A 15,353-nucleotide genomic window follows, 5' to 3' on the forward strand; every position below is an offset into this window, starting at 1 on the left:
AGAAGAGGTGACAAGAATACACAGAATAACTGTACAGAAAAGATCTTCATGACCCAGATCATCACGATGGTGTGATCACTCACCTAGAGCCAGACATCCTGGAATGTGAAGTCAAGTGGGGCTTAGGAAGCATCACTACAAACAAAGCTAGTGGAGGTGATGGAATTCCAGTTGAGCTGTTTCAAATCCTAAAAGATGATGCTGTGAAAGTGCTGCACTCAATATACCAGCAAATTTGGAAAACTCAGCAGTGGCCACAGGACTGGAAAAGGTCAGTTTTCATTCCAATCCCAAAGAAAGGCCATGCCAAAGAATGCTTGAACTACTGTGCAATTGCACTCATCTCACACGCTAGTAAAGTAATGCTTAAGGGTGCCTGTTTGGCCAACAGACCACTTTCCCATGTGTAGGCTTCTTCTGCTGCTGCCTCCTTCCAGCCAACACATGGAAAAGTGGTCTGGGCCTTTTGTTATCCATTATGTTCTGTCACCTGTCTCATCCAAGAGCAGTTTTCTGGACTGGGGACTGGACCTGTCAAGCATTTCATTTGTCATAACTTATTTAAGCTTTCAGTGCCTAAAACTCTGCTCTGTTGGCCGAACAGGCACCCTTAAGCATCCCTTCAGCAGCTCTTCAGTGACTAAGTATTCTAGAAATGCAAAATGGAAGGTTTCTTCCTTTCCTTTCCTTTTATTTTGTCCTGCTTTGTTTTACTTATTTTTTTAAGCAGAGATCAACTGAAGTCATTTACTTATTAGATATGTCTTCAGCCATTTGTCATATAGCCTGCCTATTATTTTTCCTTGACTTTATTAAGGACATGTTTGCCGTGAAGGTATTTTCTGGAAGTGATACTGAGGAAATGTGTGGTTAGTCAGCTAGTCCATTTCTGAGGTTCATTAGCTCAGCACCCCCATCATCCAATAGTGGGCGTCCCAGAGTCACTGCTCCAGAAATGAACTCAGTGCTGCCTGCCTACTGCCTTCATGGAGAACTGCTTTAAATTCAAGCCATGAGGGACTGTTCAAAAAATATCCTTGTTTACCTGCCATTTGTATAATCTACAGCTTTTATAAAGGCTCCATGCACTGAGTTGTTATGCATCCTATATCCATTACTCACCAAAACATTTTTAGGAAAAGCTTAACTGTGAAACAGAACAGCTCATTTCACGGAGGGATCGGCTGACATTTTAGTGACTTGTCGTAAACAGTGCAGAGGACTAAGTAAACTGAGTTTAATGACGAGTTTTACAAGGCAGTTCGTTCTCCTCCTTCATGGGCCTATGTCCTTTTCCCGAGGGACAGAGATTTTGGAAAATCTCCCTCTGGTTTATATTCTTCTGAATATAAACCTTTGAATCTCTAACTAGAAGCAGAGGAGCCAAGACAGAATAAAACAAAAAAATTTTAAAGAAGAGCGAGAGAATGCTTTAGCCAAGTGAAAGGAACCGACAGTATCTGGAAGACAGGTTTTCTCTGGGCAGGGTGGGCTGAGGGGATTAGAGTCAGAATGTTAGGGGTGAGGATCAGGAATGGTGAACCACTGGAAAGGGGAGTCTAGATCCACCCACAGCCCTGTGCTCACAGTAGATGGCTCCCCATCCTCACTGTTGCTTGGCCCAAAGCCCGTGGTCTCCCTCATTAGCCTCTCCTTCACCACCGTCTCCCATCCCCACACTCCACTCCATCTCCCATCTGTATCACTGGCTGTTTTCAACCCATCAACTTTCAAAGTCTATCCTATACCCTAGTCCTAAGCACCAGCTCCTTTCACTCCCCCCTTTCTTTCTCTTGAACCATCAGAAACCACCTCCCAACTAGGCTCATTGATGCTACTGTGACCCCCATAGATCATCCTCTGCAGGGCAGCTAGAGGATCCTTGGAAAGCTAATTTTCAGTCACTCCCCTGGCAAAACAATAAATGGCTCAGTTCACCTGGAATAAGAATCTAAAGTCAGTAGATATCAGGATTTATTCTATCACACTATATGGGCATATACTGTATGAATTATATATATATATACAGACACACACATATATATATTTATACACACTGTCGTGCGTGTTATATACAGAATGTCTCATGAGTGCAGTATTCATGGGACATCTGATGGTCTAGACATTTTCTATTTCCCAGACATTGCGTGGGAATGAGATCTTATTAAAATATCTTATACGTATGAACAAAAATGTTAAAATGTTTCTTGTAGTATAAGGTGAGACTTTCTTCTTTTCTCCTGATCTTGCTTGTAAGTGCTTATTCATCTGGTCATTTGAATATTCATTTGAATTTGGAGAGAGCTGGCTGTATGCCAAGAATTTTGCTGTCAGTTGGAATAAAAAAGATAATCCCGGATGGCAAGGAATCTGGTGTTCAGTGTGGGCATAGCTACAAATAGCAAGTGCTTAGATTTCTATTCAGCCTCATACTTTGATTCTTGTTATGGCATAGGATGACAAAAATAATAGTATTTGTCATAGCGTCAGTTAACACTTATTCACAGCTTTTTCATCTCTGGTATTGATGAAGATCTTTACGTGCTCGGTGTCATTGCATACCCACAGTCACCCACGAACTTATTATTATTATTATTATTATTGCCATTTTATATATGGGGAACTGAGTTTTGACAAGTGTTGTGGCCAAAATGGCATAGCTACAAGGTGCCAGAGAGCAATTTGCAGCACAGGTTTTTGATAATCTGAAGCCTGACTGTAAACCATCACATAATGGCAGGTGAGAATTAGGAAGATGGGAAAAGAAACAATAACTTTTTACATCTGTACTTCTTGTAATATTGCATAATAGTATCTAAAATCACAATGGCCATTCAAAATAAAACAGGCTGTTTCTTTAAGAAAAAAACACACATTGAAGTTATCTCAGTGAAGTTTTGCCTTGAGAAAGCTGAATCTTCTGTCAGTACATGGGAACAACTTCACACTTCATCATAACCAAGAATTGTGGCACATCCAACAACAGGGCATCATTTGGCTTGCTGGTAAGGTAGAAATGCTTGTAAGTAAGGTAGAAATACCTTGCTAGTAAGGTAGAAAAACCTCTCAGGTTTTTATTGAATATACTGTTATGTGGATTTCTCTTTAGCAAGCAGTAAAGAAAGTAGCAAAATAGGAAGCTCTATTTTCAGACTTTCATAAAGGTAGCTTTTATTGGATGAGGTGGCAATATCTTTAATGTAAGTTACATTTTATGCCAAAGTTAGCAGGAACATCACCACTCCAAGCATCTTGTTTAGTTCTGTGATAACAGGTGAGCCTCTTGCATGGGACGGGGAAGTACATCGTGCTCTTGCTTTGAGGAGCACTGGCTGCTGTCTATGGAAAGAATGCAGGAGGGTCTTTGAAAATTTTCAACGGGGTTTATGAACCTTAATATTAATAAACTTTGGGTTGGATACTTCTTTGTTTCTTTTTGGACCTATCGTGTGCATTGTTTATCACTACTTCTGGCCTCTGCCAACTAGATTCCCTTCCCATCCATCCACCCCAACCAGGTGACGGCCATATGTGTTTCCACATACTGAGATCTGCTGATTTACAATTGATTTGTAGACGCGTTGCAGAAAAAGTCATAAATTTATTGCAGGCACAGTTCCCATGGCTTCGCTTTCTGAAACTCGCTTTGAATGTCCTGGAGCAAAGTGCTCAAAGGCAACTGAATTGCACAAGCAAGAACAGTGTGTTATTTGCATGACATTTTTATGATGAGACAGGAGACATGCACCATGAATCGGCTTAATGGCTCACAGGGAGAAAAATGAATTGGCTATTTTTCCATAAATTTACCTGTAAATGCATGGGACTTAGGCAAAGATTTATTTTGGTCAACAGATTTATCCACAAACCGCATTATTGGGTGCATATCTTATATTAATTTACATATCAGTACACCAGAACCTTGTTAATCTGACACCATTACATTTAAAACAATATGTAAGTCAAAGTGATTATTGTTTCTCAGGTGACCCAATGCCAACTTATAATCTTGTAAAAATACTAAGTAATCATAGGGCTGGGTGATGTCAGTATCATGGCATCATGAGATGCTCCTTCTGCCCAACACACCAGGATGCCATAGAATTCCATAACTGTGCATCTATAGGTGGGTGGGCTGGACTCACAGAGAAGGCAGAGCCGGGGGGAAACAGAGGTCGTGACTGGGGTTCTGGACCCCCTGCTGCAGCAGCTGAGCCCCCAACTCCAGAGAACCTGGTAGCATCAGGGGAGGGTGTGCAAATGGCTCCAGCCTCCCAGCCACAGTGGTGTCCATGGCCATAGGCATTGGACAGCAGCGATATGGGGGTCCTGCAACTCAATACCTCCAGTTTCAAAGGTGCCAGCAACTCTGGCCTCCACCCCACTCACAGTGGCAACACCTGTACACTGACAACCTGAGTCACACAAGAGAGAAACTTGTGACCCTGGTTCCCTACTCCATTCTCCTTCTCCTACCGTGGTGATGGGAAGGAAAACTGGACCCTGCATGCAGAGGCCCCAGGTGAACACTAGAGCAGCAAGGCCCCAGTGACCCTGGCAGCACAAGCAGTGACAACAAGGATGCCGGTGACACTGCTGACTCAAGGGGAGGAGGGTGGGAAAGTACAGACTCTCAAATAACAACCAGCGGCAGCTCGGTTAAGGCAAGACAAAACCGTGTGCTACAGTATCGCTACCAGAAAACAAAAGAAAGGCCTCTAATTATTAGAATCAAGCTTTTGAAAAAGTCTTACCTGAAGAAGGAAAGTGTTCACTACTTTGAATGTCCTGGCAAAGGAACAGTTCATCAAGCACCATGAAGAACCATGGCAACTGAGTATCATAAAAAAAAAAAAAAATGGCCGTTCTCCAGAAAGCAAGCTTAAAGTCATGGAAATAGTGGTATAAATGGTAGATGATTCAAAATAGCTGTCATAAAGCTGTCATAGTTGTCAGTGGGCTACAAGAAAACTCAGAAAGGCAGTTCCATGAGTTCAGGAACAGAATTAATAAATAGAAGGAATACTTTACTGAGAAAATTGGTTCTTTTTTAGAGTTTAAAGTGAAAGTTCTGGAGCTGAAATCAATGGAGATGAAGAATGAGTTAGAAAGGATTTAAAACAGAACAGATCATATGAAGAGAGAGTTAATGAGCTTGAAGATAGAGATCTAGAAATGATATAAGTAGAGAAGTGAGGGGATTAGAATCTTAAGTCAGTGAAGAAATCCTGCAACAGCTCTCCTGTTCCATTAGGAAGGGCAACATTAGGGAAATGGGTATCTCAGAGAGATAAGGGAAGGCAAAGAGGGCATTAGAGACATTTAAAGGAATAATAGCTGAGAACTTCCCAAACCTGGAAAGGAACTGGACATGCACATCCTTGAAGCTAAGAGAAATTCTAATTGACTCAGTGCAAAAAGAACTTCTTCAGGACATTATGTTAAAACTGTCAAAGGTCAGTGACAAAGTATTTTAAAGGCAGCCAGGGAAAAAAGAATGGTAACTTCCAAATAAACTCCCATTATGCTATCAACGGCTCTCTCAGAAACTCTGTAGGTCAGGAGACAGTGGAATGACATCCTCGAATTATTGAAAGATAAAAACTGTTGGCCAAGAATTCTCTTAAGACATTATAGAAATAAATTGAAGAAGGCACAAAGAAATGGAAGGATACTCTGTGTCCATGGATTGGATGAGTTAACACTGTTAAAAAGTCCATGATGCATACAACAGCCCACAGATCAATGCAAATCCCTATCAAAATCCCAACAATATTTTTCACTGAAATAGAACAAAAAATTCTAGCATTTATATCAAACCACAGAAGACTCTGAATAACCACAGCAACCTTTGGAAAAAAGAACAAAACTATGGCATGTATTACACTCTGTGATTTCAAGCTAGATTACAAAGCTGTAATAATCAAAACTGCATAATATCAAAAGTGAAAGAGATACATAGATCAATGGAACAGAGTTAAGAGCTCAGAAGTAAACTCATGCATATATAGACAATTAATTTATGATTAAGAAGCAAGTAACACAATGAAGGGAAAACAGTCTCATCAATAAGTGATGTCAGGAAAACTGAAGACCACATACAAAGAATGAAACAAGACCACAGTCACACCATACACAAAAACAAATCAAAGTGGATTAAAGACTTGAAACAATAAAATCCTAGAAGGAAACATAGACACTATACTCTTTGACATCAGTTTTAGCAGTACTTTTCTGAATGTGTTTCCACAAAGGACGCAAAAACAAAAATAAACAAATAGAACTACATCAAATACCAAAAAAGCTTCTGCACAGCAAAGGAAGCAAAATTTTTGAAAAGACAACTTATCAAGTGAGAGAGGATTTTATTTGCAAATCATAATTCTGATAAGGGATTAATATCAATTATATATATATATGTGTGTGTGTATATATATATATATATGTATATATATATATCTCCTTTATCTCAACAGCAACAAAAAAAACCCCAAACAACCTGATTAAAATATGTGGAGAAGAGCTAAACTGATGTTTTTTTTTTTTTCTTCCAAAGAGAGTATATGGATAGCCAACAGATATGTGAAAAGATATTCAAAGTTACTAATTGTTAGGAAAATACATATCAAAGCCACAATGAGACATCACCTCATGGCCATTGGAATTTATCAAAAAGGCAAAAAAAAAAAAAAAAGTGTTGCAGAGGATGTAGACATTGTAGAAATCAATGTCCTTCCCTACTGGTGGGAAAAAAAAATTGGTGCATCCACTATGAAAAACATTATAGATGTTTTTCAAATAATTAAGAATAGAACTACTGTATGACCCAGATATTTCACTTCTGGGTGTTTAACTGAATATATGAAAATGCTAACTTGAAAAGACTTATGCACCTCTATGTTCATTGCAGTGTTATTCACAATAACCAAGATATGGAAGCAACCTAAGTGTCCATCAATGGATGAATGGAAAAAGAAAAGGTGGTGTGTGTATATACACACACAATGGCATACTACTCATAAAAAGAAAAATCTTGCCATTTTTGACAACGTAGGTGGACCTTGAGTGTATTATACTAAATGAAATGTCAGATGAATATAGACAAATACCATGTGACTTCACTCATGTGTGGAATATAAAACCAATCCAAACAATAAACGAACAAGACCAAACCAAAACAAACCTACAGATAGAGAGAACAGAGTAGTAGTTACCAGAAGGGAAGTAGGGTGGGGGTATCAGGAGAGAAGGGGTCAACTGTATGGTGATGGATGAGACTAAAGGTTTAGTGAGCACACTGCAGTGTCCACAGAGGTCGGAACATGTGCTGTGCATATAAAACTTTTGTACTGTTGTAAACCCATAAAATAAATAAAATTAAAAATGAGCAATTACAAATTGAAAGTCTATTTTCCCTTGTTTTTAACATGTTTATATATTAATTTTATAAGCTTTAGTGTTATTTATTAGAAATTTACATTAGCCCATTTTGGGTTTTTAATGTCAGAGTTATTTCAGATGCCATTGAGTTTTCGCATATGATGTGCATTTCAAATGCTTTATTTGCTAATTTGCCTCCTGAGAAGCCATTGCATTTCAGATGGTTTTGGATTAGGCTGGGTTGGGGAAGCTGACTATGCTTTCTGAAATTCTTGAGCATCCAATCATACTAGAAAGTCTTAACAGTGTGGAACAAACACAAGAATTCCTGGGGAAACAGCGTGTGAGTATAGGTGGAACACAGGGGGTTTTTAGGTCAGTGAAACTTATGTGCCATACTGTTATCATAGATTTTATTCAAACCCATAGGATGTGCAATGTTGAGTAAACATTAATGTAAACCATGGGCTTTGCAAGATGAAGATGTGTCCGTGTAGGTTCACCAATTGTTTACAACTGGATCTTTCTGGTGGGGATGTTGATACTGGGGGAGGCAATGCATTTGTGACAGCAGGATGCGTATGTATGTAGTAAGTCTCTGCGACTTCTGCTATTTCTGCTGTTAACCTAATACTGACCTAAGAAATAAAGTCTAGGGAGTTTGCTGGCAATGTAGTGGTTGAGACTCCATGCTGTGGCTGCCAAGGGCCCAGGTTCAATCCCTGGTCAGGGAACTAAGATCCCACAAGCTGCATGGACAGCTCCCCCCCAATCAAAAAAAAAAAAAAAGAGTCTATTAAAAAGTATACAGTTCTTTGATTCCAGATGGTATACATAGTGATTTTAATATGGCATTCATGTCTCATCTTGGTTTATTATCACTGTAACCCTCAAAGACCTGTCTTGTAATCTCTCTGATTTCTAATCTTTACTGTAGATAAGGTAGACATTGAAGACTATATTTAATGAAGGTGTGATCCTGAGGTCATATGTACACTCTTTCTAGGCAATACTGACCTTATTAATAGAGACTTCTTCAATTAAATAATTTATAAATGAGATATTTTTGGTGCTGAGGACTCAAGCCATTTTAATCTGAATTAAACTTGTTGAATTGAATTTAATCTCAGAATTAAATTTGTGTAGTAGGTAACTTGAATCTTTATTTATTTTTTTCAGTCTAATCTTTTGATTCAAATACAGGCAAGAGGTGAATTTCTTCAGATTCCAAAATTCTTACCAGAGATTGTTATGGAGTTGATTCATTTTTTACAGTATCCCACCTAGTTTGGTCAATCCTGTTGGCTATGGCTATTCTTAATGGCCATAAAAATAACTGTGGAGGTTGTAACGACCTGTCTTTATTGACTGTTTTGATCTTCAGAAGTCACTAAAATAAGCTCACAAAACTTCTGAAAAATTCTGTTCAGTCTGTGATATATTTTTGAAAAAGTATGGTGAATCTTAAATTTTCAACTTAATTTTAGTTCTGCCACTGAAATCTAAGTACTTGTAAATAGCTTTTTATATTCTTTAATCTATTTTTCTCAGGGTTTTAGGGATTGCTTTCATGGATGTTTGAAATAGTTACTGTCATGGTGATGTGGTTATTGATGATGGAGACCCTTTGCTGAAAACTTCTATAACATTTTATTTTTAACAGAACCTCATTCTTCAAAATTGAATTCATCATTGACTTCCCCTCAAGGTAACTATTTTTCAAGTCCCTTTTGTCTAGCATGAAACTAGTTTAAAACCTCTGAAACCTTATGTCTGTTTATTGTTTTTGCGATGGGTTCTCCTTCATTACCTATACCCAATGTCACGGAGTCCTGCCAGCTTTACATTCAAGTGCCTCTCAAATAATTAAAACAGTAAGAACAATGTTTTTCCCATAGGCCATATTCTAATTCAGACACTCCTTCTAGTGCCTTTTAATTAATCTCCCTACTTGCATTCTTTGCACAGTTAGACTACATACAGTACGCAAATCTATTTCTCTAAATATCTGTGTTCATGTTATTGCTATGCTTCTAAAACCTTCAGTCATTCCCTGTCATACACAAGATAAAATCTAAATCCTTTAGTCTAAACTTCAGATAATCTGTCATAATCTGTCCTAGCTACTTTTTCACACACATTTCCCAAAATATTGAACAGAACTGATTCCTCATTCTTACTGTGTGAAAATTTTAACTATGCATAAAACACATCATGCCGTCTACTCTCAAAACAATTGACTTCCCCTCTCTGATCTTAGAAACTTCTTTTTCTTGTGAAAAATTAGAAAATATTACCAATCACTTAACTATTTTGTGTTAATAAATTTGTTAAGCATTGTTTATGTAGTGAGGCTGTGAAAATTCCTAAAGTACTTTGATATATGATTTTTCAAGGGGATTTTTTTTTCAAGTGATGTATAGCTGATTTACAATGTTATGTTAGCTTCAGGTGTACAGAAAGTATATATATATTCTTTTTCAGATTCTTTTCCCTTTTAAGTGAAAGTCACTCATTGTGTCCAACTCTGTGACCCTATGGACTATACAGTCCCAGGCCAGAATACTGGAGTGGGTAGCTGTTCCCTCCTCTAGGGGATCTTCCCAACCCAGGGATTGAACCCAGGTCTCCTACATTGCAAGAGGATTCTTTACCAGTTAAGCCACCAGGGAAGCCCAAGAATACTGCAGTGGGTAGCCTGTCCCTTCTCCAGTGGGTCTTCCTGACTTGGGAATTGAACCAGGGTCTCCTTCATTGCAGGCAGATTCTTTACCAGCTGAGCTACTAGGGAAGCCCCTTTCCCTTATAGGTTATTATAAAATATTGAATCTAGTTCCCTATGCTATACCACAGGACCATGTTGATTACCTATTTTATATACTGTAATGTGTATATGTTAATCCTAAACACCTAGTTTATCCCTCCGCACCCATTCCCCTTTGGTAACTATAAATTTGCTTTCTATGTCTGTGGGTCTGTTTCTCTATTTGTAAATAAGTTCATTTGTATAATTTTTTTAGATTCCACATGTAAGTAATGTTATATGCTATTTGTCTTTCTCTGGATTACTTAGTGTGATTATCCTTAGTATAGTTAGGGTAGTAGGGGAAAATAGAATTGAGCATTCAGTCCGTACATTTTCAGTAGTTGGAAATATAACTGCCTAATGTGTATTTATATATAATATGTGTTCCTTTTCATTTGCCTGTTTTTTTATTTATATTTTAAGCTCCTGAGAGGACAGGTACTATCTTCTATGTGTGTGAATATGTGGTTTTGTATTTCGTCATGTTGAATTAGGTATTTGAGAAAGTGTGTTGCATGAGCTTGTAGAGTTGGGAAGGAGGTGTTTTTTCTTGCCTAATAGCTTAAGCAGCTGAGAAATCCTTACTTCTCACAAACAGGCCTTGGAGCATGACTGGTAACCACAAGTGCCCCTGGAAACCAGGCAGTAAGATGAGAGGGTGGGCTTGTAGCTTGGAGAGTAAAGACGGGAGGGGGTTGCCTTTTCTGAAGGGTCAGCTGCTGGTCAGCAGGACTTGTTGTTGCCACAGTCAAGCCCAGTGGTGCCTGATCTACTTTTTAAAGAGGAGATGGAGATTTGAGTTTATGTGAAGTAGTCAATTTTTGTTTTTTACCTCTGGAATTTAACAGGCCAAATTTTACACCAATATAAGCTACACTTGTCCTGGAGGCTGCTGGTTTGCAATATCGGCCCTAGAGATGTTCAGTGTTCTCAAAAACATGATTATGGTAGAATTCTCTCATCTGACATAATCAAGGCTAGTAGCTGGTCAGTTAATTAGAAGAGGCAGTTAAAGTGGCAAAACATAGACAAATGACTGACTTATATTATGAAATCCATAGAATAATACACCATGGTACTTGTGCCAAACTGTTTATGTTAACTTAGAACATATAAATTCACCAATCTTTTCAAGTGGGCATAAGGCTTTTTTCTGGGTATCAGTTTACTGATTGTATTATTAAACTACTTTTCCTGCCCTCCATTTCTACGTCTCATTTCCTTCAAACAGAGGGAGGAATATTAATAATAGCCAGGCCGGCTGAGGGCAGAATCCTTCTAAATTTCTATGATGTTCTTCCAACTTTCACATTGTCTTTTCCCCAAATCAGACTGCTTTATTATTAGTGAAAGATCTTCATGACCCAGATAATCATGATGGTGTGATCACTCACTTAGAGCCAAGTCAAGTGGGCTTTAGGAAGCATCACTATGGACAAAGCTAGTGGAGGTGATAGAATTCCAGTTGACCTATTTCAAATCCTAAAAGATGATGCTGTGAAAGTGCTGCACTCAATATGTTAGCAAATTTGGAAAACTCAGTAGTGGCCACAGGACTGGAAAAGGTCAGTTTTCATTTCAATCCCAAAGAAAGGCAATGACAAAGAATGCTCAAACTACTACACAATTGCACTCATCTCACACGCTAGCAAAATAATGCTCAAAATTCTCCAAGCCAGGCTTCAACAGTACATGAACTGTGAAATTCCAGATGTTTAAACTGGATTTAGAAAAGGCAGAGGAATGAGAGATCAAATTGCCAACGTCCTGCTGGATCATCAAAAAAGCAAGAGAGTCCCAGAAAAGCATCTACTGCTTTATTGACTACACCAAAGCCTTTGATTGTGTGGATCACAACAAACTGTGGAAAATTCTGAAAGAGATGAGAATACCAGACCACCTGACCTGCCTCTTGAGAAATCTGTATACAGGTCAAGAAGCAACAGTTAGAACTGGACATGGAAAAACAGACTGGTTCCAAATAGGAAAAGGAGTACATCAATGCTGTATATTGTCATCCTGCTTATTTAACTTATATGCTGAGTACATCATGAGAAATGCTGGGATGGATGAAGCACAAGCTGGAATCAAGTTTTCCAGGAGAAATATCAATAACCTCAGATATTCAGATGACACCACCCTTATGGCAGAAAGTGAATAAGAACTAAAGAGCCTCTTGATGAAAGTGAAAGAGGAGAGTGAAAACGTTGGCTTAAAACTCAACAGTCAGAAAACTAACATCATGGCATCTGGTCCCATCACTTCATGGGAAATAGGTGGGGAAACAGTGGAAACAGTGACAGACTATTTTTTTGGGCCCCAAAATCACTGCAGATGGTGACTGCAGCCATGAAATTAAAAGACGCTTGGTCCTTGGGAAAAAAGCTATGACCAAACTAGACAGCATACTAGAAAGCAGAGACATTACTTTGCCAACAAAGGTCCATCTAGTCAAGGCCGTGGTTTTTCCAGTGGTCATGTATGGATGTGAGAGTTGGACTATAAAGAAAGCTGAGCACCAAAGAATTGATGCTTTTGAACTGTGGTGTTGGAGAAGGCTCTTGAGGGTCCCTTGGTTGCAAGGAAATCCAACCAATACATCCTAAAGGAAATCAGTCCTGAATATTCATTGGAAGGACTGATGCTGAAGCTGAAACTCCAATACTTTGGCCACCTGATGCAAAGAGTTGACTCATTTGAAAAGACCCTGATGTTGGGAAAGATTGAGGACAGGAGGAGAAGGGGATGACAGAGGATGAGATGGCTGGATGTCACCACCAACTCAATGGACATGAATTTGAGTAAACTCTGGGAGTTGGTGTTGGACAGGGAGGCCTGGTGTTCCACAGTCCATGGGGTCACAAAGAGTTGGATATGACTGAGCAACTGAACTGAACTGACTATTAGTGACTTTATCCAAAGCATTTAAATCAGTTTTATTAGAAGTAATTCTCTTTTCACATGCCTAGTTCATCAGTTTACACAATATTTAATTTATATAATTACAATGTAAAACAAGTTGAGAATGAACAAGTTTGGGAACAAGTGAAGTGGACTCCTAGAAACCATGCAGTTCAACACATGGCAGCAGGAAGACACAGGAGAATAAAGATGAGCCTTTGGGTCATGTGATTCAGCAGGTTGTCCATGGAGATCAGTGAGTTTCCGGAGAAGACTGGAGAACGTGAATAAATCCAGTCACTTGATTACGGGAGGGTCTAAGTGAGCAACATGGTGTATGTAGTGTTAGAATTGAGTGTGCTGGCCCCTACTGAAAAGCCCTTAGGCGGCATGGTATCAGTGCCACCCATGAATCCAAGTGATGCTCCAGAGGTGGGTTACATGGGCTTTGATATGCTTTCGGTGACTCTCATGGGGGCAGGGGTGGTGGTGTTCATTCTAAACCTGTGGCAATATATTTGCTTCTGATGAGGTTGTCTTGAGTAGGAATCATTTTTCTACTATTGTAACCAAAAGTGGGGGCCAGTGCTTTCCAGTCAAAAGCCAATAAAGAGGTGAGGTTGGTGGAAAAGAAATTTTGCTTTATAACAGATGCTAGTATTTGGGATGGGAGATGGTCTCCTATTTAAAGTATAGCTCCACTTTCCACAACCCCCACTGCCAACAATCATTAGGGTAGAGTTTTACAGGCTGAGGGAGGGGGCTACATGTAGAAATAGCACAGTCAACCTGATACTCATCTTGAAACGGATCATCAGTGGATTGTATGTGTTATTCGCTCAGTCATGTCCAACTCTGTGCAATCCTGTGCAGTAGCCCACCAGGCTTCTCTGTCCATAGGATTCTCCAGGCAAGAATACTGGAATGGGTTGCCATCCCCTTCTCCAGAGGATCTTCCTGACCCAGGGACTGAACCCGGGTCTCCTGCATTGCAGGCAGATTCTTTCCATCTGAGCCACCAGAAAAGCCCCAGCAGTGGATTGACCAGCATCAAACTGATTGTTTTAAGTTAAGTTAATCTTCAATTCCAGGGTCGGTTTGCTTCCATTTCCTGGAGGCCAATTCTTGGAATTGCAACAGCTTATGTCATGGCTGTGATGTGGTCATCATGTAGTTAACTTCTTCCACCTGGTGGGGGTTTCAGTATCTATAAGACAGCTCACAGGATATGGCTCAGAATATTCTATAGCTCTTGAGAAAGAACTAAAGGTCCTCGACTATGCTTAATAGCTAAACTATTATTGTTTGGTTTCCTTTGACAGTTTTCCTTTGTTTCTGCATTTTCTCCCTTCTCTGATTAAACTTATTCTTTGGCTAAAGTTCTTCCACAGCCAAAAGGCAGGCAGAAAACATGTGGCGAAGGACCATAGTGTCCTGCTCCATTTCACTATGAGAATGAGAGTATTTTAGTGCAACTTTGGTTTTTGCAGGTATAAAGAACCATGCTTGGGAAAGAGATAGTATGTAAATGTATTATAAGAGCAAGAGAAGAGAATGTTCCAAAGTTCAAGTTGCTTCTCTTGGATAAAATATTCTGTTTTCTCACCCAGAATTTTTATCCCATATTTTCCTCAGTTCTTCCAAAGAGAAAGTATTTATGAGTACACACAAAAAATGGTTCACACTCAGATTAGGACTTAGATTTTCTTTGTCCTTGTAAAGCAGTTTGTGTTCCTTGAAGGAATCTAAAATTATACTGTGCACTTCTTTCTTTTTATGCTCATTATTTTTAATCTATTGTGGATGATTGTTTTGTACATAATGCTCTGCATACATTAAATCCTAGAGGGATTGTTTAGGCTCATAGACATTATGTGCATTTATTTTTAAATAAAGGATACCTTTGAATTGCAGAATTGCAAAAACCTTAACTTTTAGCTAAAAGACTAATTTTTTAAAATTCTTGTGACAAACTGACTGTTGCTACAGGTTTAATAATTTCTGGTAGCCATGATGGATGGTTAGAGTAGACATTTTAACACTTACCAGCAAACATTTACAAAGCATCTATTAGGTGAGATGTCTTTCCTCAAGGAGATCCAGTGTTTCTTCAAATGATTTGCAAACTCATCTTGAAGTTTGTTCAGCCTTGAGTTTCCTGGAATCCATTCCAGACCCTCAGAGTTGAATCTTTAACTGTGAATTCTGGGATCTGCATGTTCATCAAAACTCAATGGTTTTGAGAACTAGTACTCTTGGCATTTTC

This window comes from Cervus elaphus, chromosome 29 (assembly GCF_910594005.1).
Source record: "Cervus elaphus chromosome 29, mCerEla1.1, whole genome shotgun sequence".
Classification (NCBI taxonomy): Eukaryota; Metazoa; Chordata; class Mammalia; order Artiodactyla; family Cervidae; genus Cervus; species Cervus elaphus.